We start from the raw sequence: 12,760 nt of genomic DNA on the forward strand, positions 1-12,760 counted from the left end.
CTGTCTCTATGAATCTGACTACTCTAAGTACCTGATATAAGTGTAATCACACAGGATTTGTCCTTTTGTGTCTGGCTTCTTTTATTTAACAAAAAGTCCTCAAGGTTCATCCATGTGTAGCATGTATCAGAAGTTCCTTCCTTTTTCATGGCTGAATAACATTCCATTGTATAGATACACCATATTTGTTCACTCATCCCTCCACGGACACTTGGGTTGCTTCCACTTTTTCACCATCATGACATACTGCTATGAACATGGGTATACAAATATCTGTTGGAGTCCCTGCTTTCAAGAAAATGCCTTTATTCTCAAAGAGATGTTTGCTGAAGTACACAAGGTAAGATATCACATTTGTGACTCACTTTCAAAGGACTGAGGGGAAAAAAAACAAACCCGTGCATCGATAAATCAAGTGTGGCAAAATGTTAATTGGTGAATCTACTTTTTGTAGCTATGAAAAATTTCAAAATTAAAAGAAAAAAAGTCATTACCTTAAAAACCAGCACCAACTGCTAAAGAGAAAGTCAGTGTAAAAATAAGGACAATGAAAACAATGTTGGCATGGCTTCTAGGCCAAGATTCTTAGCAGCACTCAATGTATACAAAGGGAGATTAGCAACTGATGAGATTTCTTCCTCAAAGTGACAGGAGGACTGTGGGAAACTGAAAAGGTAAATGTGCCCTTCTGCCATGGGGACTGCTAGTCCTGGTACTAGCTGAAGTCATGCCACTTAGGGGTTAGGCATCACACAATCTGGTAACATTGTTGAGCAGTTGGAGAGCAAATTTATCATGGAGGCTACTGCAGGAACAAATCAAGACCAAATTGGGGGGGAGGCATGTGGAAAAGGGGGTCAGACCCAAAGATAATTTAAGAGGACAAGTCCCAGTTGTTGAGGCCAAAAGGGAGCCCAGGATTAACTGCTGAGCCACCACAAGACAAACTTGGATCCAGGTATAGGAGCAGAGAACACCACAGCTGAGTAACAGGGCTGAGTGAGACCATTCGGGACATTGTGTGTCCAGAGCGGAGAGTGCCCAACTTGAAATCCCTGCCAGGGGAGTAGGCAGAGTCGTGGGAATCAGCAGCCTCCTTGATGGTGAAACCACAAGGCACGTTAGAAGTGGTAGGTGGGGGCCCGTGGTCTCAGGCACCACAGCTGCTCCTGGGATTTTCAATGAGGCTGCTGGCAACTTGGGGGGTGGGGGGAACCAACCACAGAAGTTTGTCCTCCAAGAGTTGAATAGTTGATGTGAAAGGGGAGGAAGCGGAAACCATTCCAGAAAATGTTTAATGTGAGGTACACAAAGGCTTTTAAAGCATCAAGACATTGAAGGAGAGTTTTGGATCAAGGCGAACACACCAAAGACAGAAACAAGATGAGAAAATAACTTCCAAAGAAGGTTCCAGAGCCTGGGCTAAGATACTGCAGGGCCCCTGGGTTCCTCATAACTAGAGGAAGGGGACTGGAACACAGGTTCCAGTTACAAACTTAGCTGCTTCCCAGAGGCTGTTTTGTGAGGCACACGCAGAATTCAGCCAGGACTACTGACACTACCCTGAGCCCTCCACAAACTTGGATGGTGCCTCCCACTAGCGTTAAGGAGAACTGAGCCATTTTGCACTTCCCTTGTTCTGGCCTCAGCAGCCAGTGCTACCCAGGACCCTGTGCTGCACCAGGCCAATGTGAGGAAGTCAGCACATGAGGGTGACTTCAGAATAGGGTGGGGGTGCCGACCCGGGCAGATGAAGGAAGGCAGAGCTCTGAGTCCACCCTCAATGAATGGCATGAATGAGCTCTTTCTATGGCAAAGGAGAGTGTGCAACAGTACCATCTGCTATGGGGAAAGAAAAGTCAGAGAACAGGCACGGAGTCCTCAGCTCTCCACAGCCTGGGGAAAACAACCACCTGGGTCCCCACCATGCCAAGGCAGCTGGAACAGGCAAGTCCTGAACATGAGAAGCCAAACAATGTGAGCTATACAGTCTCTGTAACAACTGGGGGAAACCAAAGTGCAGAACCACCTCAGAACTGCCTCATCTCCTCCACCTCTGGCTGCCCTGTTCAACCTCGCCATGTCCCCAACTCAGCCCCCCACGTTTCCAGGCTCAGACATTAGTTCCCAGAGCCAGCGAGGGTTGAGATGCTTCACCAAGATGCCTCCAAATTACTCCAGCAGAAAGCTAGGCTTCTTATCAACTTAAAATCAGAAAATAGGTGGGCATCATTTCCCCAACCCCAAACGGCTAACAGGATAGATAGCTCAATCTGATGAAACCAGGAGAATGGAAGCTGGGAAAGGTGTGGCTTTCGGGGGCACTGCCCTCTCCCCATGGGGGCCACCACCCACAGCCAAGACCCTGCCCCGACGGGCAGGAAGGCACAAGGCACTACCTCCCAGAGTGCCACCGTCACCTCAGCAAGAGGCTCAGGTGAAGGAAGGCTTCCTGAGGAAGGAATTCACATTTCTGTTTTATTTTGTCTCGTAGAGAGGTTTGGTTTAAAGGCAGGATAGACAAGTTAAAATCACCTGACCTCCAAGCTCTGGTTGGGGTAGAGTGTCACACACCTGAACACAAGAATCCCCAATGATAGGGAGTTCCCTGGTGGTGCAGTGGTTGAGAATCCACCTGCCAACGCAGGGTACATGGGTTCAATCCCTGGTCGGGGAAGATCCCACATACCGCAGAGCAACTAAGCCCATGTGCCACAACTACTGAAGCCCTCGTGCCCTAGAGCCTGCACACCGCAACTACTGAAGCCCGCATGCTGCAACTACTGAAGCCTGCACGCCTACAGGCTGTGCTCCGCAACAAGAGAAGCACTGCAATGAGAAGCCCGCGCACCGCAATGAAGAGCGGCCCCCTCTCGCCGCAAGTAGAGAAAGCCTGCGTGCAGCAATGAAGACCCAAACTCAGCCAAAAAAAAAAAAAAAACCCAAAAACCCCAATGATAGAGACCTGTGAACAAGGTTTTGAAACCCAGAAAATGGAGTCCCTGAAGATTTTACTGAGGACCCACTTTGGATTAAAAATAAGCTCCCATCAAGCACCCCCTCCCCACAATGAATAGGGTGGGGGTGCAGAACGGAGTCAATGTTGAAAATTTAGTACTGGACCATTTAAATTCTCTTCAAACTGCAGGAGACTTATAATGGTGCTTTCAATGTGCCTTCACTAATCCTGTTACCATGTCAGAGCACAAAATAGAATCTGTTCCCTTGGAGTTCACTGGTTGCCATAGGAATGGCATCAAAATGCATTATACTTTCAGGTACAGAAATGCACCATGGGTGCTTAGGAAGAAAAACCATTACCAAATCCAGTTCAAACTCAAATCCCTTTAATAATAAATGGGTGCAAGTATACCTAGAACGCAACTCAAACAGATGTGCTCCAGGCCTGGGGAAGAAAAGGAAATTTCACTCAACACAAACACAGAACACCAGCCCTGTGGAAGACCCTCTAGGGAAACACAGCCAACCTGGCCAGGCTACCCTCCTGACCACGACCCACCATACTCTGCCCCCAGCCTGGGTACAAACCAGAGGCAACAGAGCTTACAGTACACACACCTTCCAACTCCAAGCCCACAGTTTTCATATTTCTGATTTATTCCATTTTTATACTGACCCATACTTATGAAAACATAAGCTTTCACCCCCAGTAGATATAAGTTCCCTAGTAAGTTAGGCTCACTATCTCTAGTGAGTAAAGACAAGAGATACAGGCTATTACAGATCTGATTTCAACCCAAAGTATCGTTTGAGACCTTTTTTTGTGTGTGTGACATGGACCAATTTTAAAGTCTTTATTGAATTTATTATCCCATTGCTTCTGTTTTATGTTTTGGTGGGGTTTTTTTCTTTTTCGGCCGCGAGGCATGTGGGATCCTAGCTCCCCGACCAGGGATTGAACCCGCACCCTGTGTTGGAAGGCAAAGTCTTAACCACTGGACCACCAGGGAAGTCCCTGATTTGAGACGTTTTAAAAAGTGTTCTTTATAAAGAAAAAAGTCTATTGCATTACAGAGGTAAAGGTCCCAGCAAGACCTAGATGGAAAGAGCTATGCATGCGCACTTCAGACCCTGCAGAACCCCAAATCATGGGGTTCTGATAAGGGCTGAGCTTGCTCCTTTTGCTAACTTTGCTCTTGTGATCCAACTACTGCTCTTCTCACCATTATCTGGCCTGCCCCGCTTCTTAACCTTTGCTGCCCCACTTCACAGACACGTGCTAACATGCATCTGTCTTGTGTGGGTCTATAAGGAGATGGTGCTGAGATTAAGAACAAGCTGAAAACCAACTGGTGCAGGCTGGCCAAGCAGCAGAGGCCTAGGTATACCCCTAGGTATACGTCGTTTGAGGTGTTCCTGGTTTAGGTGAAAACTTTGGATTTCTGATTCATCTACTTTAACAAACACCTTACTGTGTATCTTTTAATACTACAGGCTCTTGGGATTCAGCATAAAGACACTTGCCCTCATGTGCTCACATTCTGGCCCAGAGGTGGGGGAACAGGGACAGCCAGAATGAAAAAAGAATGAAAATAACAACTAAAATTATGTGATGTACTATGTAAAAAAGAAAGGATGGGGGCACATGGAATCAGAGTTTTCCAAAGTCCCTACTCCTTGGGACTTTCACAAAAGCAAGACTGTGGTTCCTGATCTCATCCCATTTCATCCATATTATGCATTAAAAAGGAAAAACAGTCCACCTGGCTAACAAATTTTCTTCACTGAAATCTCTCATTCATGTGTAAATTACTCTAAAGATGGTTCCCTAGATATGTATCTATTTTGAACACAGGGGCTTGTGGCTTACTTAAAACCACAGCTTCGGGCTTCCCTGGTGGCGCAGTGGTTGAGAGTCTGCCTGTCGATGCAGGGTACACGGGTTCGTGCCCCGGTCCAGGAAGACCCCACATGCCGCGGAGTGGCTGGGCCCGTGAGCCATGGCCGCTAAGCCTGCGCGTCCTGCGTCCGGAGCCTGTGCTCCACAACGGGAGAGGCCACAGCAGTGAGAGGCCCGCATACCGCAAAAAAACAAACAAACAAAAAAACGAAACAAAAAGACCCACAGCTTCCATTCAGTGACAGAATCTTTACACTCTCACCTTTAACAATAATGAAAAAGGACAGAATTTATTTACCTCTGAGAATTTACATATAAGACAAAAGAATTCATTAAGCCAGTTCCATACTACAATTTTACTTTTTGCCCTCACATTTACAATACAAGCGTATTTTCCTGCAGAGAGTCGTGTCTGAGAGACAAGTCATCCTTGACTCCACCCCTCAGGCATGATACAACAAGAGCAAATCCTAGGTTTACCTTCTGGTACACCAGTTATTTTGCTGGTAGTAAAAAAATGATTCCCTAAATATTTATTTATTTGTTTTTATTTTTGGCTGTATTGGGTCTTCGTTGCTGTGCGCAGGCTTTCTCTAACTGTGGTGAGTGGGGGCTACTCTTCGTTCCGGTGTGCGGGCTTCTCATTGTGGTGGCTTCTCGTTGCAGAGCACGGGCTCTAGGCGCACAGGCTTCAGTAGTTGCAGCACGCGGGCTCTAGAGCGCAGGCTCAGTAGTTGTGCCTCACGGACTTAGCTGCTCTGCGGCATGTGGGATCTTCCCAGGCCAGAGATCGAACCCGTGCCCCCTACATTGGCAGGTGGATTCTTAACCACTGCACCACCAGGGAAGCCCCTGATACCCTAAATAAATGTCACAATTTTAAGCCCTGCTGAATGACAGCTTCTCAGTTGACCAAAGCCTGATTTTTTCATTTCGCAAATATGCTCCACCTTTAATTAGAAAAACAGGCCAAAAAGAGTACCCTAGTTATAACAAGCCACTGTACTTACACATTCCCTACCCTGATCTTCTATCCCAGAATTCTCAGAAGTTTCACAGCTGCTATGTGCCAAAGCCAAATGTGCCTTCATCTGGGAGGTGCCTTCACGACCCTCTACCCATGACTGCAGACTCGGGTGACTTATCTACACCCCAAGGGTCTCCTCTTTACTGCTGGAAACTGTGGCCCCAAAAATCCTTGCCATTATTTGGACTAAGCAACAGGCTATGGAGAAAGCTGCTTACCTAATAAAACACTGTAAGCACATGGAAAGTATCTATAGATGTTTCTTTGAAAATCCCAAACACCCCAAACTGAAAGCATCCTAGGTTTTGTGTTTTCACAATTTCGGGCCCTAGAGGATTCCAGCAAAGGAAGGAGAGCACATCTGTGCTCCTTTTGGATTTCAGTACCCTTGGAAGGGCTGACTCACGCAAGACCACCATGCTCAGTTCACACCCGGGCATCCTCACAACAGCCATCTACCATCAATGCCAAGAGCTCAAGGGGACCAACGGAAGCACCACTCAAAACAGTGACATCCAAATGGAAAAAGCCAATCAATAATAAACTCACCTTTAACTCAAAACAAGATTAACCTCAGATGCCAATGTAAAAACTGAAGCTGAAAAAACCGTGAAACCCAACAACCAGAGTGGCTGTTTGCGGGGTGGGGGTGGGGGATGGGGGTTCTGGCCACTTGAAAGCCCAGAAGGGTGGCACCGGGTCTACCACAAAGCCCAAGACCACTGAGCAGGCAGGCTTATCTCCATTCCCAGGACACCAGATTAGAAGCAGCCCATAGAAAGGGGAGAGGAGCAGTTGAAGGCACAGGAGGAAGCAACAGCTGGCAATTCGATAGCAGGCAAGGAGACAATTATGCCATTTTACCAAAAGAAAAAACAGCTAACAAGTTAACCTGCCATGGAAGAGAACAACAGCCTTAGGCGACCTGTGCAGGCACAACCTGTTAGTCTGTGGTGAATATGATCAATATCCAGCTAGCTACCCAGAAGAAGTAAGGCACACCCATTAAAAAAATTGTTTTAAATTGTGGTAAAATACACTTAAGGTTTACCACTTTAACCATTTTTAAGTGTACAGTTCCGTAGTATGAAGTACATTCACACTGTCGTTCAACCATCACTACCATCCACCTCCAGAATTTTTTCACCTTCCCAGACAGAAACTCTGTCCCTATTAAACACGAACTCCCACTCCCCTCCCTCCCCCAACTCCTGGTAACCACTATTCTATTTTCTGTCACTATGAATTCGACTATTTTAGGTTATCTCATATAAGTGGAATCACACAGTATTTGTCCTTTTGTCTCTAGCTTCTTTCACTTAGCAGTGTCTTTAAGGTTCATCCATGCTGTTAAGCACAAGTCAGAATTTCCTTCCTTTTGAAGCTGAATACTGTTCCATTATATAGATATGCCACACTTTGTTTAACCATTCATCAAGTAGACATTTGGATTGTTTCTACCTTTTTGCTATTGTGAGTAGTGGCAGTATGAAGTTGGTGAGGGCACACCCCTCTTTACCTCAGGGCAAAGCTTCTGGTAATTCATTTCAGGAAGTTTTCCATCTCAAATGACTAGCAGAAATAGCTTCAGCACTTAAGTCAGTCAGAGGCCCATATTCCAAATTTCAGCAGGGCCCAAATATAGTCAAAATAGTTAATTAGGCTTTAATAATAAACCAGACCACCATTCCCTCTGTCCTCAGACTAAGGTGCTCTGCAATGAAGTTAGTCAGCAAAGGAAAAATCCAGTAGCCAGATTTAAATAAAAGCCTTCAAGCCAAGCATGCCCAGAAGAGCCTGTGACTTGCCCAGTGTTATGTCTCCCCTCACGAGACTATGCAGATTCCAGATTCTCAACACTCAGCACTGACTCAAGAGTGAAATCTGGCTAACAACGGTTTACAGAACTGTACAGTTGACAGCATCTGAGAAACCCTGAAAGAAAAAAAAAAAGGGATGCCTGGGCCTCTATTCACAGAGGTTCCAGTGAAAAGCGTCCCAGGTAAGGGCCAAGTATTAGGATTTTCAAAGCTACCGAGGTTATTCTTAACATTCAAGCCAAGACTGTGATCCACTGCACAAATCAAGAACTGGGGTGCCAATGCCAGGACATACCAGGAGTCTGCGAGTTTTCACAAATGTAATTCATAACAATTTTCTCAAAATCTGTGTCGAGTAAAACATAAATGAAAACACCAAAGCCTAAGGTTCTCCTTCCCCTTAATCTCTTCAGCTGTTAACTGATAAAATAAAGGTCTGGATATGCGGTTCACAGTGGAAGAGAAAGACACGCTGGCCTCTACATACACATCTGGCAGAGTGTCTGTGATCTCCACCAACTAGGTGGAAAACACCTCATGCAGAGACTTCCTGAGTCCACTTGTTTCCTCTCCAGTCCAGAAGCCAAGGGGACAGGAAGAGGAATATGATTCTGCCGCCAACATGGAACACAACTGAAACTTGGCTATAATTCCAGGGCTAATTTCTGGGTGTGGAATTTCCCTCTTTCCCACTGCTTTTCTCCAGAAAAGTTTTCTCAACATACCACAGCAACCAGCAACCTAGGACAGGCTCATGTTCCAAAGGTTCATCAAGCCAGTTCTTGGGATGTCTCTGTCGGGTTCCCAGGGAAGAATGCTGTAAATGATGGCTGGATGCCAGGACTAATCCAAAATGAACAGAAATGCTGATCTCCTTGGAGCCTGGGGCTCTAGGGTCTGGCTGACATCCAAGATTCCCAGGATACAGACAGTCAGTGTGGGGTGAGGCCTGGAGTTTGGGCCCTGTGTGGTGAAGTGGCAAGGCAGTCAAGGATAGTGAATAGTGGGGCAGGCTGTCCCAGACCCCAGAGGCCATTCAGAGAACAAAGAACTAACACATCTACTTTCAAAAAGAGAAAAGATAAAACCATTCGACTATGATTGTTTCCCCCATTGCCTCAGCACTCAACACCATAATACTTCATCTTCCTTAGAATTTCCGAATCAGGTACCAATTGGAGGTGCCGCGAACAGGGACAGTGGCCCAGGGAACAAGCCATACAGCTGAAGCTGAACCTTGGTAGAGCCTGCCCATTCCAGAGAACCAGCTTGCTAAAGGAAGCTGCACCTCATCCAAACTCCTACTGCAGCCTGGGGGTGCCATATTCTGGTGTCTACATAGAATGTGTCCCTGGCACCTCAGAGCACTGGGCACATGATAGGAGTCCAAGGATTCTAGCCAGGTTCCCCATCTTTCTCAAAAAGATGCTTGTTGTTGCTCACACATGTACCATTCTGACACACTTGATTTCTTCCTTTGAATATACTAGGTCTTCCCTGTCTGAAATACCCTGTTCTCCACAGCTCCCCATCCTGGCAAACCACTCTCCTTCAAGAAGCCTTCATTGAGTTCCCACCCCCTTCCCACACCAAGTGTGCCGTAGGTGGCCTTCCCAAGAGTTCTTGTGGCCAGTTTTTGTCTTATCATAATCAAAGGATCTACTTAATACTGAGAAACTAGACACTTTCTCCTTAAGATCTGGACCAAGGCAAGGATGTCCTTTCTCACCACTCCTTTAACATCGTGCTGGAAGTCCTAACTAATACATTAAAAAAAGGAAATGAAAAGAATACAGATTGGGAAGAAATAAGACTGTCTTTATTGGCAGATTACCTGACTGTCTATATCGAGAACCCCAGAGAATCAACCAAAAAAACCACCTGGAACTAAGAAGCAATTACAGCAAGGTTGTAGGATACAGAATTAATATGTAAAAGTCAACTGCTTTCCTATATACCAGTAATGAACAACTGGAAATTACAACCACAGCATACACTGAACTGTGATCATGTTTGTTCCCCTTCAAGTTCGTACTGCTATGGACAGCATCAAGTCAGTGCTTGGCAGGCTGAAAGGTCTCAATAAACGTTTGAATAAAGCCAGAAATGAACCATGGATACCAGCCATGCAAAGTCCAAAGCCTGGGACAGAGGCCTCCCAACCCCAGAGAGAGATGGCAGGATGCCTGCAGACAAGCCAGTGTGTCTTCAGACAGTAGTAATGCAGAGAGTATGACATGGCTGCTAAAGTGAACAGGGAACCAAGAGGATCAGTGTAGGGGGTGGATCATTGAGGTGGCACCACAATGTGCAGTGTATTGATCTCCTAAACCACACTGAGCTTCTGAAGCAGCACTCCACCCAAGGGCAGAGCTCTAAATTTGAGTTTGGGAAATCCAGAGGCCTAAAGGGAGACAAACCAACTTACTCTCAATCCTCTGAAAATCCCCTTCACAAAGTAAGTGTGTTGACAGAGGCCCCTCTAATCTGGTTACCTAAGCACATAACCCCCTTTGCCTCCCCTTCCTGGGGGAGTGGTCTCTGATGGGGAGTGACCCCTCAGGTGAAAGACTGACTTCAGAGTCAGTAAGACCTTGGTTCAGATCCTGCTCATGTGACCTTAGGCAGGCACTTTAGCCTGACGCCCTTCTTCTATTGGGATTTTGTCATATCTACTTGTGTTTTTGTGAGAACTAAAAAGAAAGAAGAAAAAAGCAGTCAGCACAGCTTCAAGCAAACCATTAAAAACAAAAGTTCCTTCCCCTCCCACAAATAGGTAATCACAAGTTGTGAAACAGGAGCAGCCCACAGTTACAGTCTCACAATCTTCACAAAAGACACAACATGGCAACCAGGACTGGCATCATTGCTATTATGGCACCCTCAAATGTCAGGCCAGGGAGTCCTGCCACCCTCCTGCTGACCAAGCCACACAAACTGCAAGGTCTTCCCAAGCTGTTCCTTCACAGATCCAAATTTACTGAGCGCTTTTCTCTTTTCTGTCTCTAAGAAAACATCAAGTGGAATATGTTACTCCCTCATCTTCACAAACAAGCAATACACAAATAAGACACAGAAGCATTTAGAGTCCCCAGACTTATCTTCACAAAGTTTGTAAATCGCCTTGGGCGGCTTCAGTTGCTTCTCAAGTCTTCTACTCATCAAAGCCTGACACACTCCCACACCTTCCTTTGTTTTGTCTACTGGACAAGTACAAGGAACATTCAGTTTGCATAATTAAGAGGTCTCTTTCAGAATTTGTTGACATTTCATCTGCTTTTGGATCTACCTTTGTAAGGGGCTCAGGTCTGGTGGGAGATGCCCCACTTACTGACAAAGGGAATACATATGTAGGATCCAACTAGAAGAGTCCTCATTTCCTCTTGTCTGAGGCTGGCTCTCAGGGGTTACAGGGGATGTAAGAGGCAGAAAGCAGGGACGTCCCTGGTGGTTCAGTGGTTAGGACTTCGCCTTCCAATGCAGGGGGTAACGCTTCGATCCCTGGTCAGGAAGCTAAGATCCCACATGCCTTGCGGCCAAAAAACCAAAACAAAACAGAAGCAATATTGTAACAAATTCAATACTTCAAAAAAATGGTCCACATCAAAAAAAAAAAAAAAAAACTTAAAAAAAAAAATGAAAAAATACTGTTTTCCCAGGAAAAATATGAAAAATGTATTGAATACTATTTATTATTGGCTGCCTAAGTCTAAATGGAAGATGTAAAAAAACTGAAGTGGAAACTTGTTATGGATTCCTTCCCTCTCAGACCTACAATGGAAATGTCTCTTAGGAATTAGTCTTTTAGTTAATTACTAAAATACTGTAGGCTTAATCTCTTAATAAAGTAAGTACTGCTACCGGAAGACTTCTTAGTAGATGAATCACCTGAATAATTTCTACTTGTGAGAAAAAAAAAAAAAAAAAGCAGAAAGCAGCTGGTTCACTTGGAAATCGAAAATGGAAATAGCAGCATATAAGGGCCCAGCCCATAAAGCAAACACCCTGGGCTCCCAGCAGCAGAGAGGAAGAGGTGCTGACTGCATGTCCTCATTCCCAATCTCAGGCATTTTTGCAATCTCATCTTAGAGGTAAAGGTGAAGCCTAACAGGATGTTGTTACAACCAGCAATGTCCCCAACTGGGAGAACCACTACGAGCCACAACACAACAGGCGGCCAGACACCAGGTCATGCAGCCGCTAACAACTGTGATAAAGGTTCCTGCGTGCCTGTTCTATGCAGGCAAAGGAGCACAGCACAGGCCCAAAGACTCACAACCCAATTGGGACTTCATTATTAAGCAGTAGTTTATTGGTGGGCTCTGCAAAACACACAAACATGGGTAAAATTCCACAAACGGAAATATTTACTCTAAGCACTGCTGGAATACTTGGTTTCTTTTTGCCTGAATCTTGCCTAAGGTTGTGGTTAACTTGAATGGCTGTCAAGAGGAGAATCAAAAAGTGCTTCCCTTGCATCTTTTTTTTTTTTTTTGGACTGTGCTGGGCGGCATGTGGGATCTTAGTTCCCTGACCAGGGACTGAACCCATGCCCCTTGCATTGGAAGCGCGAAGTCTTAACCACTGCACCACCAGGGAAGTCCCTTTCCTTGAATTCTTAATGTAAAAAGCTTGTGGTCACATCGATGATTCCTCTCTTCACTTCACCCTTGAAAAAGGGAGGAAACTGTACTTCTCTACAGCTTCCCTAACACCTGTGAACTAAACCAAAATTATAACAATCTACTTCCTACAACCAGAAAATCGGCTTAATAGAAAGAACACCAAATCATTTATCCCTAGTAAAATATGCAATCAATCCAACTCCACCCGAGGCCTAGAGAAAGAAAATAGGCCCGGGCTTCCCTGGTGGCGCAGTGGTTGAGAGTCCACCTGCTCATGCAGGGAACACGGGTTCATGGCCCGGTCTGGGAAGATCCCACATGCCGTGGAGCAGCTGGGCCTGTGAGCCATGGCTGCTGAGCCTGCGCGTCCGGAGCCTGTGCTCCGCAGTGGGAGAGGCCACAACAGTGAGCGGCCCGCGTACCGCAA

The sequence above is a fragment of the Lipotes vexillifer genome, unplaced genomic scaffold, assembly GCF_000442215.2.
Source record: "Lipotes vexillifer unplaced genomic scaffold, Lipotes_vexillifer_v1.1 scaffold469, whole genome shotgun sequence".
Classification (NCBI taxonomy): Eukaryota; Metazoa; Chordata; class Mammalia; order Artiodactyla; family Lipotidae; genus Lipotes; species Lipotes vexillifer.